The following is a 13,410-nucleotide window of genomic DNA, read 5'->3' as shown; positions in this document are numbered from 1 at the left end:
TAATTGTGCATTTTACTTTCTGACAAATAGAGCCTCTAAGAATTGGTAGCATATTAGGCAGAGATTAAACTCTAGGTTGGGCGCTGTGGCTCATACCTGTAGTCCCAGCACTTTGAGGGGCCAAGGTGGGCGGATCACTTGAGGCCAGGAGTTCGAGACCAGCCTGGCCAAAAGGCAAAACCCTGTCTCTGCTAAAAATACAAAAAATTAGCCAGCTGTGGTAGTGCATGCCTGTAGTCCCACCTACTCAGCAGGCTGAGGCACGAGAATTGCTTGAACCCAGGAGGTGGAGGTTGCAGTGAGCCGAGACTGTGCCACTGCACTCCAGATAGGCAAGACTGTCTCAAAACAACAACAAGATTAAATTCTAATATATGGCCATATGGTAAATTTTATATTTATATTCAACGTACTACTCTGAGATTTGAAGAGCAAAAGACATGCTGTTGTTTCTCTTTGAAAACAGAATTTAAAAACATATTTTTATTCATTGGAAAGAGTAATTAATAATATCAAAATGGGAAATATCTCAGTAAATAAATGCCCCAAGGTGGAATAGTTCCTATAAGCTATTCTTTTGTGAGAGCAATTTTTCCTAAAATCTCAAAGGAACTGGCCACTGCTTAATCTGAGAGGGAGGCAGGACAGAACCTTAACGTTCCTGTAGTAAGACACTTAAGCCCTTATGCTTGCAATCCCTTACTCTAAGTTACTTGTCTGAGAATATCTAAACTTATGCAAATTTTAGACTGAATATCAGAAGGCAAAAGGAAAAATTAATGAGTTGAAATGCTCTTGCCGGGCGCGGTGGCTCAAGCCTGTAATCCCAGCACTTTGGGAGGCCGAGACGGGCGGATCACAAGGTCAGCAGATCGAGACCATCCTGGTTAACACGGTGAAACCCTGTCTCTACTAAAAAATACAAAAAACTAGCCGGGCGAGGTGGCAGGCGCCTGTAGTCCCAGCTACTCGGGAGGCTGAGCCAGGAGAATGGCGTAAACCCAGGAGGCGGAGCTTGCAGTGAGCTGAGATCTGGCCACTGCACTCCAGCCTGGGCGACAGAGCTAGACTCCGTCTCAAAAAAAAAAAAAAAAAGAAATGCTCTTGCTTTGATTAGGACCATGATGTTTGAGTTTAGTTTAGTTGAAGTAAACATATTAACAAGCCAAGAAGAAAGATAAGGAGGAGACATGTGAGAAGGCTGAACCTATCAAAGTAGGAGACCCAGGATGTGGATGTATGAAAATTCCAGGGAAGACTGTTTACCTCCCAGACTCCAGAACAGGAGATTGGAATTTGCAAAGGCAAAAAAGATGAGAACTGGGCCTTATCAAGCAACCATAGTTTTCAGCTGCTTCATGCATGCCTTGGGTCTGTTTTGATAACCAGCATATCTTTTGTAACCCAGGAAAGAAGGAAAAATATGTGTCCTACTGAAGGACTAGATTGTGAGATGGGCTCTGAGCATTCTGGCCTCAAAGATAATTAAGACTCAAGAAGTTTTCTTCTTGAGCAAGAGTTCAGGAAAAGTTTATACTGACTCCACAACTGGCTCCCACCAAAAGTTTCAGTGCCCTTTTGTTGGAAGTATTAACTTACTTGACCCCTAGTTTGTACATAAAACTGGCTGAGAAAGGAGGCAACATGAAAATGAATTTTAAAAATCTGGTTTTGAACCATGCCTGGCATGCTAAAATATTTAATTCTTCAACACTTGGCATTTAGAGAAGAGGGTGGATTTAAACAGACCAGCTGGCTAATCACACGTTGCCAACATTCCTACTGGCTGCTTCCTGGATGAGTCCTGTTTATGTCAAAGTCTGACTCTGTCCTTTATCCCCTATCATGGTCAAGAAATAGAATCCCATCCATTTTACTTAATATGAAATGTTCTGGTGAAACTCAAAGCAACAAAGGCCACTTTACTTTCTTGGTGAGCTGGACAAGGCAGGTGGTACTTGAAGGTTGTGGAGAAGTCTCTGGATAGGCTTAAAGTTATGAACAACTAAGATTCCAGCTTACCACCCTCCCCACCTCCTTTTATTTATTTAGAGACAGGATCTTGCCCTGTCACCCAGGCTGGAGTGCTGGGTTGTGCTCTTAGCTCACTGTAGCCTCGAAATCCTGGCCTCAAATGATCCTCCTGCCCTAGCCTCTCAAAGTGCAAAGCCCACCTCCTTTTAGTGAAGATAATTTCTTATCCTTAATTAAGATATTGTGAAGGCTGGGCACAGTGGATCACGCCTGTAATTCTAGTACTTTGGGAGGCCGAGGTGGGCAGATCCCTTGGGCCCAGGAGTTGGAGAGTAGCCTGGGCAATATGGTGAAACCCCATCTCTACAAAAAATACAAAAATGAGGCAGATGAGCCGTGTGTGGTGGTGTGCACCTGTACTTGGGGGGCTGAGGTGGGAGGATCACTTGAGCCCAGGAGGTTGAGGCTACAGTGAGCCATTTAATCAAGTCACTGCACTCCGCTTGGGTGACTGATGGCAAATTCAAGGCCAGATTTTTCAGTATAAAAAGCAGAAACTGACTTCTGGAGACCCTATCTGCCTTGAATCCTGGCTGAGCCCTGTGGGTAAAATGAGGGTTGAGCTAAGCATAGTGGATGAGTATGAAGTGGGGGTGGGCCATTCTCATCATGTGATTTGAAAACAACAACAACAACAACAACAACAACAACAACAGAACCTCCAGGGACCTGTGCAGTGGATTGCTCAGAAAAGGAACCAGGTATAAACTCATGATGGAGCATTGAAGAGAATGACGTGCCGAGATAGAAGGGAAGTGAGGGCACATGCTAGATGTATCACCAAAGTTCATGCATAAGAGGTGGATCAGACAAAGAGGCAAGCTCTAGTAGGAATTGTAAACCCAAATGCCTCCAGGCAGGGACTATTAGCTAATATAACTATGAGAGGGTGTAAGACCATAGGGAATGGTGGGGACTATGCCAAATTGCAGAACACATATCCAGTATGGTGAAACCCCACCTCTACAAAAAATACAAAAATGAGGCAGATGAGCTGTGTGTGGTGGTGTGCACCTGTAGTCCCACCTACTTGGGAGGCTGAGGTGGGAGGATCACTCCAGTGTAAAGACATTTTAATTAAAGAAGTTTTTGAAAAGTAAAAACACTGTGCTGACCAGACAAAACGTATCTGTGAGCTGTATTTTGCTTAAGGGCTACCAATTTGTGCCTGCTATCTAGTGACAGCTCAAAATTGAAGGTCTGAATTTTTGGGCTCCACTTAATTTGTTAAAAGTGGCTTGCAAAACTCCTTTATAGGAGAGGAAGCGATTGTCCAAACCTTCTGCATGTTCTAAAATTAGGTAAAAACATTTTTCCTATCCCTTTTCTAGTAACATTAAATGAAGTGTCCTTGGAAGGAAGATGTTCATTTTGGAAATTGCTAGGTGAGGGTTGCCCTTCACTTTCTCAATGAATAGCTAGCAGTAAATACTCAGGGTTCCCCTCCATCACCCCACTCCAATCTCAGAGGTTATCAGCACACCACTCTGGACTGCTTCTTAATCCCAGGCGTACTGGGCTCTGCTATGTACTTCTGAAATCCCAGTGGCACCGTAAAGGAAGCAAACCATCGTTACAGTGAGTTTTAAATCAGTTTTGTAATAAGGCCGGAAGTTTTTGTTGATGAGAGAGATTACTGTATTACTTTGTGTAAATAAATAAAAATAAATTTCTCTTAAGGTGGGTGCTGCAATGGGGAAAAGTTTGAATGGGTATGATTTACAGTAGGGATAGTAATATTTAGACAAAGATAGAACTATGGCTTTTAAAATCCTCTAAGGCTCTAGAGCCTTATTTTTAGACCCTTTATCTGAGAATTTCTGAGAATTTCTCTCTAAACTCCTCAACAAGGATATTACTAAAACATAGCTTTAATACATAGTATATATTCCTAAGCACATCTGTGCAAACCTTTCCTCTGGCTAGACCACAACCTTCAGGATCTTCTACTACAGTTAGACATAAATATCCATGCTCCAGGCTACCACAGCAAAAATGACACCAGCAAACAGTTACCAACCACTTATGGTATATCTAGTACTGTGTATATAAAAAGTGAAATAGAAGTATGTATCAGCTGGATGATACAAAGAAGAAGGCTATCAGACTAGCTGGAGTAAAGGGTTAGAAAAGTGGGTTGGAGATAGACTATAGGGAGTTTTGCAAGCTAGACTGAGGAGTTCAGACATTTTCCTGGAGGTAGAGAGCCACTGAAAATTTTTGAGCAGGGAAGTGAAATGATGGAAGAGGCTTTTGGAAAGCTTAACCAGGCAGACATCTGCAAGATGATTCAGAAGGGGGATAGACTCGAGGCTTGGAAATCAATAATAATAATAAATTCAAGCATAAAATCATCTAAAGACTTACAGTGACAATAGGATACTGAGTTACAGTGAGGAATAGCTAACATTAACTGCATGCTGTCCATATGTGTTGTGAGTGCTTTATATGCACTAGTTAATATTTTCAACAACATGTAGAGTTGGATGGTAGTAAAATCACTCTTTTTCATATAAGGAAACTGAGGCTTATAGCTGTGAAAACACTTGCTCACTGCTAACTGGCTAAGAAGTATCAGAGCTGGAATTCAAACCCAGGTAGTCTGCTTTTAGGGCTTTTGCCTTCAGTCAAGCTCTACAATGCCTTTTAGCTACTTGTAGCCAAGGGTCCCAGACCCTGGCCCTCCTCTGTCATTGTGGTAAGGCTGGGACCCAGCCTGGGACTGCTATCATCCTGCCTCATTGTCTATTTTGATTGTCGACAGACGTCTTCCTCAGACAGCATTCTTGCCCAGGTGTTAACTTCAAGAAACTCAAAACACTTGCCAAGGCTTGCATCTATTTCAAAGGAAACTTGTGAGCAAAGAAGGGGAAAAGATGAGACGTAAATACTGTGCAAATACCCCTCATGACTGCTCACCACATTCTAGTAGGAGGAGGAAGGAAATTTGGTCTTTCTGCCCTGTTGCTTGCCATTGGACATTAATGATGTTACCCGCCTGGCCTCATTAACCTTGGTTCAGTGGTTGTAGGATGCAAATTTACTTCCCAAATGGGAGAGTTGAAACTCATGTAATTTTAAATTGTTCAGTGTTTTACTGGCATCCTTTTGTCACCATCGGATGGAGAAGATTTATTGTGAACTCAAACTGACTACATGTTTTTTTCAAAGCTACTGTGAAAGATCCCAAACATTGTGAGCTTGTAGATCATCCAGGCAAATACGGTCTTAAAACCAAGAATAGATGTTTACCATTGATTTATTTTATTTATTTTGAGACAGAGTCTTGCTCTGTCACCCAGGCTGGAGCGCAGTGGTGTGATGTTGGCTCACTGTAACCTCTGCCTCCCGGCTTCAAGCGATTCTTGTGACTCAGCCTCCCAAGTAGCTGTGACTTACAGGCATGTGCCACCACACCCAGCTAATTTTTGTAATTTTGAGTAAGAGGTTTCACCATGTTGGTCAGGCTGGTCTCAAACCCCTAACCTCAAGTGATCTGCCTGCCTCGACCTCCCAAAGTTTTGGGATTACAAGTGTGAGCCACCATACCCGGGCTGACATTGAAATTTTTAAAAAAACATTTGTTCTTACAAATTAAAAGCCTGAAGTAGGGTCAACCAGAAGGTGACCTAATTAGATTATGTTTAAATTAAGGTAATTCCATATAGGTTGCATATAATAATTTATTTGTTTTTATAATTATGAAATTTTCCCATATAAAGATAGCTATGAACTTAGAAAACATTAATTTTGGCTAGGACTCTAAATTATGTTTACTCTTTTTACACTTCCTAATAATACATGCTGCAGTGTTAGAGGAATTCTGTTGTAGAAAAACAGAGAATACTTTAATTGTAGACCTAAACTATTTAAAAATCATTGTCATCTCCTACAATGGAGGAGCTTAACACACACATATTTGATTTGACACCAATTTCAGCAAAACATTTACTGAAGTTGTGCACATAACTAAATCCATGTGGTGAGTTTTTATTGCTAGGTTGCATTTGCTGTGCTGAGTTACATCAACAATTTGTTTACTGTTTTAGCAGGATGACCTCTGCACTAGTCAGAGGTCAGACCTAGCCACATTCTACTGCATCAGCAGATCAACCTATTGATTAGTTGTTGAGTCTTTTAAGTTTAAACTTTGACCAAGCAGTGATTGAAATGGATTTATTTTTGCAAGTAAGCAGATTACAGAGGCAAGCAGCCTTAGAAGGCCTATTGAGAAATCTTGAAATCATTTTGTTTGGAAAGTTAAACAAATGTCTTTATTTCATAAGATAAACATCTAAATCAGAGTGGGTGCACATGCAGTTCTCTAGTTGTCAACATTTAAATGTGCATTGGTAGACTTGTCAATTTTCTATAAAAGTATGTTACTGAGATCTGTAATGTGAAGGATGTTTTTTTTTTTTTTTTTTTAAACAGAGTCTCGTTGCAACGCCCAGGCTGGAGTGCAATGGTGTGATCTCGGCTCACTGCAACCTCCACCTCCCAGGTTCAAGTGATTCTCCTGCCTCAGCCTCCTGAGTAGCTGGGATTACAGGCATGTGCCACCATGCCTGGCTGATTTTTGTATTTTTAGTAGAGATGGGGTTTCACCATATTGGCCAGTCTGGTCTTGAACTCCTGACCTTGTGATCCACCCGCCTCAGCCTCCCAAAGTGCTGGGATTACAGGTGTGAGTCACCGTGCCTGGCCAATGTCAAGGATATTAAACTCATGAAACTAGTGTAAAAAATTGTAAGTAATCCCTATTTGATTTAGTATGGGTCTCATTTTAGTCAGACTCGGTATGAAAAAGTAGGACTTTTTTTTTTTTTTAAACAATAAAGTTCCTCAAATCCTTGAGGAAAAGTTTAGCATTTAGGTCATTCTTCCTAATAATATTGAGTTTGTAGAACTGATATTGATCGAGAACTAAGAATCCTATTTATTCTTAGGAGCTTTAAAAATTGATTTAAGAGAATCAATTTTTACAAGTCAACCTTCCCCAAATCCACATTTCTTATTAAATTTTACTTTGTTATTTCACTGTATTTTCCTTAATATTTTACCCACAGAACTGAATTTTTTTTTTTTCTATTTAAACAATAAAATTCATTAAAATGGCTTTTGGGCTGATAAAATCTTAAAAACAATCTGTTTCTTAAATATTTTAGACCCATGTTGTATACAAACATCTTGTAATAAAAGACTCAAAGATAATGTATGAAAGAGCCCCTCACTACCCTTCCCATCCCCATGATACCTCTAGCTGCAGTACTGTGCTCAGCTCTCACCAAGAGGGGTTTACACACACGCAGCTCCATTAACGTGGACAAATTACTTTCCCTTCCCCTCCTCCCCCAGATTTCTATTTCATTTTCATAACATTCATTTTTTGATAAACCTGTAACAGACTTTATATGATAAATAATGGTTGTCTCCTCCAAACCAATAGTTTGGAGGTAAATCAACAGCTGAAGCAGCCGGGTGTGGTGGCTCATGCCTGTAATCTCAGAACTTTGGGAGGCCAAGGCGGGTGGATGACCTGAGGTCAGGAGTTCGAGACTAGCCTGGTCAACAGGGTGAAACCTCATCTCTATTAAAAAAAAAATACAGTAATTAGCTGGGCTTGGTGGCGGGTGCTTGTAATCCCAGCTACTCAGGAGGCTGAGGTAGCAGAATTGTTTGAACCGGGGAGGCGGAAGTTGCAGTGAGCTGAGATCGTGCCACTGCACTCCAGCCTGGGCGACCGAGCAAGACTCAGTCTCAAAAAAACAAAAACAGAAGCAAAAAACTGTTGCAGCAACTGATTAAACAAATATGTCTCATTAGGGAATCTTTTATCTGGCCGTATTACTCTCGTTCATTGTCGGGTAATTCTTTGTGTCCAGGAGAATCTAGAGATGCATTCTGTCTACACTCCGTCAAGACCATAAACAATTTATTTCTGTCCCATATTATTACTTCTATGATCAAGAACAACAAGGCTCTTGAAAGCCTTACAGAGAGGGTCACCTGAAACAGATTTTGATGACTTTCAACCATTCCTTTCCTGTCTGTCTTGCCCTCTCTTCTCTCTCCTTTACTTCTTTTTCCTGTGTTTGTTAGGAACGTATGATTGTTGTTGATTTTAGGGGTAAACCCAAAATCTGTTTTAGTGAGGGTTCTCCATAGAGACAGAATCAATTATATGTGTATATCTATATATGATTATAAAATGTCTTTAATTATATGTAATGCCTCTATAATTATTATATATAACATATTTGTATTTATATATATATATTTTGCATTGGTAACTATGAATTTTATTATGTGGATATCTACTGTGGCATGCATCTGTACAAACCTTTTAGGCCGTGGTCCACAGCTGGGTTATGCATAAAAAGGCATAAATTTTTCTCTCATTTTATTGCAATGAAGTTTACCGGTACAGAAAAGTCACATGACATTGGTGGATCAGATTTCTTAAACCCTGCAACATGAGGAACTCTAAATACAGTAAATATTGTTATACATTTAGACTTCCAATGTACAAGTACTTGGAAACAGTTATGCCCCTCACCAAGCTAGACTGGGGACATGAAGTCCAACAGCATCTGAATTGCTGTGAAGGCATAACTTTGCAAAACAGCAATGTAAGATTACAGAACTTGCCTTTATTGAAGTGATATGTTCATGTAATTCCAGCACCTTCACAATTTAATGAACCAAATTTACTATACTTCACTTCTACAAACCTAGATGAAACATGAAAAAGAAGCCATACAGTATAAATTGCAACTTCAGGAAAAGATCCTGTGTTATTTTTCCAAATATTTTTTTCCCATGTAAAATCAATGTCCAATAGTTCCTGGTATGTGGGAAGATAATATTTGTTAAAGTCACAATGAAGCCTTATTGATGGAAAATTGGCTATATAAACAGCACAAGTTGGGAAAATGTTTAATCTCCAAACCTATTAGACAGGATGAGGTAAGATCAGTAACAGCCACCTTGCAGGATTACAGGAGGTCTCATTCCCTTTGGAGGTTGAGGAGGCCCACCCTGGAAAGGGGGCACCATTGGCGGTCCCTGCCCATATGGGGGGATAGCACCAGGAAGGTATCCTGGCATGCCTGGATGATGACCACCGTACTGACCATGAGGTGGCATTGGGGGTCTCACTCCTTGTTGCTGTGGGATGCCTGGCTATGGTCGCATCATATCTCCAATTGGTCCAACTGGTGGATTACTGATGGGGGCCTCTCCTTGCAGAGGAAAATTACGTTGCTATCTAGGTAACTGTGCCCTTCTCTCTTTCAGATATATACCCTCTTCTGGATGGATCAACTTACTGGTTGCATTGGTTGCTGTAAGTGTAGCAGGCTTACTTGCTACTGAAGCTGCTGGTTTAACTGCAGTACTATTTGTTGTACCAGTGGTTGAATCTGTAGATTGTGTATAAGCAGGGAATGTAGGCTTTGGGGGTGCTATAGTTGTTTCAGGGGTACTATTTAAGGGTTTGAAATCTGTACCAACAAGTCCTTGGACAGCTGCCCGAGCTTGTCCAGCACTGGGGAAAAGAAGCTTAGTAACTGGAAGCTGTGGTGCAGCAGTTGCTGTTGGTGCAGGTGGTCTGTTAAGACCCAGCCTGTGCTTGGGTCACTGGAGGAATTCTAGGACGTGGAATGGGGTTGGGGGTATGGAGGGGACACCTGGTGACATTCCAGGCATCAGAGGTGGTATTCCTGGTCCAGGTGGTATATTCCACCCATTGGCATCATTATGTTTTCACCGAAAAATGACTGGGTGCATTTTCTTTGATGATGCAATCCAGGTGGCATGCCTGGCATAACTGGTGGCATTTCTGGAATCAGAGGAGGAACACCTGGCATTAATGAAGTTATGCCTGGAGGCATTCCTGGTGCTCCCATTACTGGTGACAGTCCTGGCTGTGCCACTGCAGGAATATAACCTCGTTGAAGTTGAACAGGTTGTGGTTGAAATGAAGTTGAGGCTGCAGAGTCATCATCATCATATTCATCAGAATCATCTTGTTCCTTCTTTTTTTGGCTTTCTTATGTTTTCTCTTCAAGAAGTCATCGTCTTTCATCCATGTCTTTTTCTGGAATACTTTCCATACCATATATTTCCAATTCTATGTCTGTTATCCCAGGTATTGCATTTGGTACAGCATCTATTATTTCTTTATGCACCTCCATGCAATTAATAGCTAAGCCAGGTCCTGGATACAATTTCTTGTGACACATATGACATTTAAAATGCTTTGCTTTTTGGTGCTGTATAAGGGTCTTCTCATCATCAAAGTCTCTATTACAATACTAGCACTGTAGCAGGACGAGCCGCAGACAAAACTCAGACACTGAGTTAAAGAAGGAAGGGGTTTATTCGGCCGGGGGCGTCGGCAAGACTTCTGTCTCAAGAGCCCAGCAGACCACCCCCCGCAAAGTGAGCAATTCCTGTCCCTTTTAAGGGCTCACAACTCTTAAGGGGGTGTGAGAGGGTCGTGATTGATTGAGCAAGCAGGCGGTACAGGACTGGGGGCTGCATGCACCCGTAATTAGATCGGAACAAAACAAGATAGGGATTTTCACAGTGCATTACTATACAATATCTGTAATCTACAGATAACATAACCTATTAGGTCAGGGGTCGATCTTTAACTACCAGGCCCAGGGTGTGGCGCCGGGCTGTCTGCCTGTGGATTTCATTTTTGCCTTTTAATTTTTACTACTTCTTTCGTTGGAGGCAGAAATTGGGCACAGGACGATATGAGGGGTGATCTCCTCCCTTAGCACCACGGCTTCAGCTGTTTCGTCTTGCCCCGTAACTGCGCTCTACCAACAAAGTAAAAAGGAGGAGAAAAGCAGCAGTAGAAACAAGGCAAAAAAAATCACTCATGTTCCCAACCAAATGGTTACCACTGAGTGCCACAGGGAGCAGACACAAAATGCTACATTATAAATATACACCTATAAGTATATTTATGAGTGTTTATAAGTATTATAAGCATATTATAAATATACTTATTTATTTGAGATGGAGTCTTGCTCTGTTGCACAGGCTGGAGTGCAGTGACCTGATCTCGGCTCACTGCAACCTCCATCTCCTAGGTTCAGCACTTCTCCTGCCTCAGCCTTCCGAGTAGCTGGGACCACAGACGCGTGCCACCATGCTCGGCTAATTTTTGTATTTTTAGTAGAGACGGGGTTTCACCATGTTGGCCAGGCTGGTCTCGAATTCCTGACCTCGTGATCCACCTGCCTTGGCCTCATAAAGTTCTGGGATTACAGCTGTGAGCCACCACATCTGGCCTATATTTATATGTTATATATTTTATATATAACCGATTGTATATAAATATAAAAATTAAATTCTATAATTTTATATTAAAATATAATTTATATAGTTATAAATATGTAGATTTTTATATATTTTATATATAATCAGTTATATATTGTATATATAATTTGTATATATATAGACAGAGAGAGAAAGAGAAAGAGAGAGAAAGAGAAAGAGAGAGGTAGAATAAGGGATTTATTAGGGGAACGTGGCTTCCTTACAAGTCCAATGATAGACCATTTGCAAGCTGGAGAACCAGGGAAGCCAACAGCATGACTTAGTCCAAGTCTGAAGGCCTTGGACTATATAACTCTCAGTCTGAGGTTGAAGGCCCAAGTGCCTAGGAGGTGGCTGGTGCAAGTCCTAGAGTTCAAAAGCCCAGAGAACCTGGAGTTTTGACACTCAAGGGCAGGAGAAAGATGTCCCAGCTCCAAAAGAGCACAGAATTTACAAGTGGAGTCACATTTGCCTAGTGGATTACATCCAAATGCCAGTGAGCACTGATTTTGCGACATTGTAGCACAGTGAGTTCAGGGGCAGAGAGGCTCATATTTGAATCCAGCAGTTGCTTGCTCTGTGGCTATAGCAAATTACTTAATCTAGCTAACCTCAAATTGTTCAATAAAATAGGGATAATGAGATTGGTTGTTGTGAGGAATTAATGAAATAATGTATGCCACACTTCCTGGCATAATAAACGGTAGTTTTTATTACAACAGTGTCAGCAGTACTTGCCTTGGGGATGGTGCCGGGGAGACAGAGGAAATCTCAGTAGATTTTGATCACTGGCTTGGCTTCTGGAAAGGCACTTCCTAAATTTACAAAAGTTTTTGTGAGAAAGTAGAGAAAGGAGGAATCACATGTAAAGTGGCTCAGACAATTCATCGGGTGAGACCTTTCGAATTAGAAAAGCTCAAAAGGGGTAAGCACAAAAAATTTATGGGACAAAATAAAAATGCTGAGATGCAAGATGGGAAAGTAGGACTTCAGCTTGAATGACAGCCCTGCTAGAATTAGTTCAATGAGCGCTGTTTATTTATAAAGTCAGTAAGATAGTGGGACGCATAAAAGTCAAAGGGCAGGAAGTGGCTTGTCAGCTTTTCCCAGCACTGGTCTGACCTCAACTGTGGCTACTTTGTGTCTCCCCTTTAAGGAGGATGTGGGGAACTGGCAGAGCTCCAGAGAAGAGCAAAAATGTAATTAAGGCTTGGAAAATAAAGGCTATGAGGAGAGGCCAGAAAGCTGTAGGGTTATTTAGCTTAGCGAAGAAAGGTCCAACTGATTTGAAGGGTCATTAAACAGAAAGACATGGGTTGTTTCTCATCTCCACAAACAACAGGACAAGACGAAAGAAGCTTACAGTGCACTGGAGAAGGGTTTGGGCTGTGAGAATTGTTAACAAGGCGGCTCTCAAGCCTCGTGCTGGCAATTTAAAAAGAAAATGGATTAAAATGCAACTACTGTGTGCCCACCCATTCATTCACATTGACTTGCAAAGGGTGTGTGTGAAGGTGGTTTCAGATACCAATGTTCGCATAAGTTTGAAAATAAACCTGTTGTTTCCTCGTCATTTGAACTCATTTAGTTGTTTACTACTGAAATTGAGATATTAACAAAAAGTTAGTTTGAAGGTCTAGATGCAAATTAGATCGGTTCAGAACTTTCCAGGTAAGGCCTTGCCCTATTAGGTTGGTTTTGACCCCCACAATATTTTAGGCCAGGCTTATTCACTACATCTCAGGAGAAACTATATTTGGTTGTGACTTTTGGGAAGAGTCGGATAAACCCCAGTGCTGGCATCCATATTATTGCACAGCAAGGCTGCAATGATCTGAACCCGCAGGCCTCTCTTTCATTTTGGCCCTTTGGCTGGCGATAGAAAAGGTGGGGCCCTGCAAGGCTTACGAAGAGTTTCAGCTCAGGATGTGGTGGGTGTCCAAGTTAGAGGGAGAGGAGTACATTTGTTTCTGTAAATATGTGGTCTCTCAATGCTTCCTGCTATGCTTCCAATTTAGGTGACTGAATTCAGTTTGG

The 13,410-nt window shown here is 41.4% G+C and overlaps 1 pseudogene; it reads right to left on the bottom strand.

The window, feature by feature from the left end:
• Window positions 1–8,924: 8,924 nt before the first annotated feature.
• Window positions 8,925–10,338, bottom strand: LOC126932194 (BUB3-interacting and GLEBS motif-containing protein ZNF207-like; annotated as a pseudogene).
• Window positions 10,339–13,410: the final 3,072 nt, after the last annotated feature.

This window comes from Macaca thibetana, chromosome 12 (genome assembly GCF_024542745.1).
Source record: "Macaca thibetana thibetana isolate TM-01 chromosome 12, ASM2454274v1, whole genome shotgun sequence".
Classification (NCBI taxonomy): Eukaryota; Metazoa; Chordata; class Mammalia; order Primates; family Cercopithecidae; genus Macaca; species Macaca thibetana.
The sequence above is the reverse complement of the archived record's forward strand: the minus strand, read 5'-3'. Positions and strand labels throughout refer to the sequence as shown.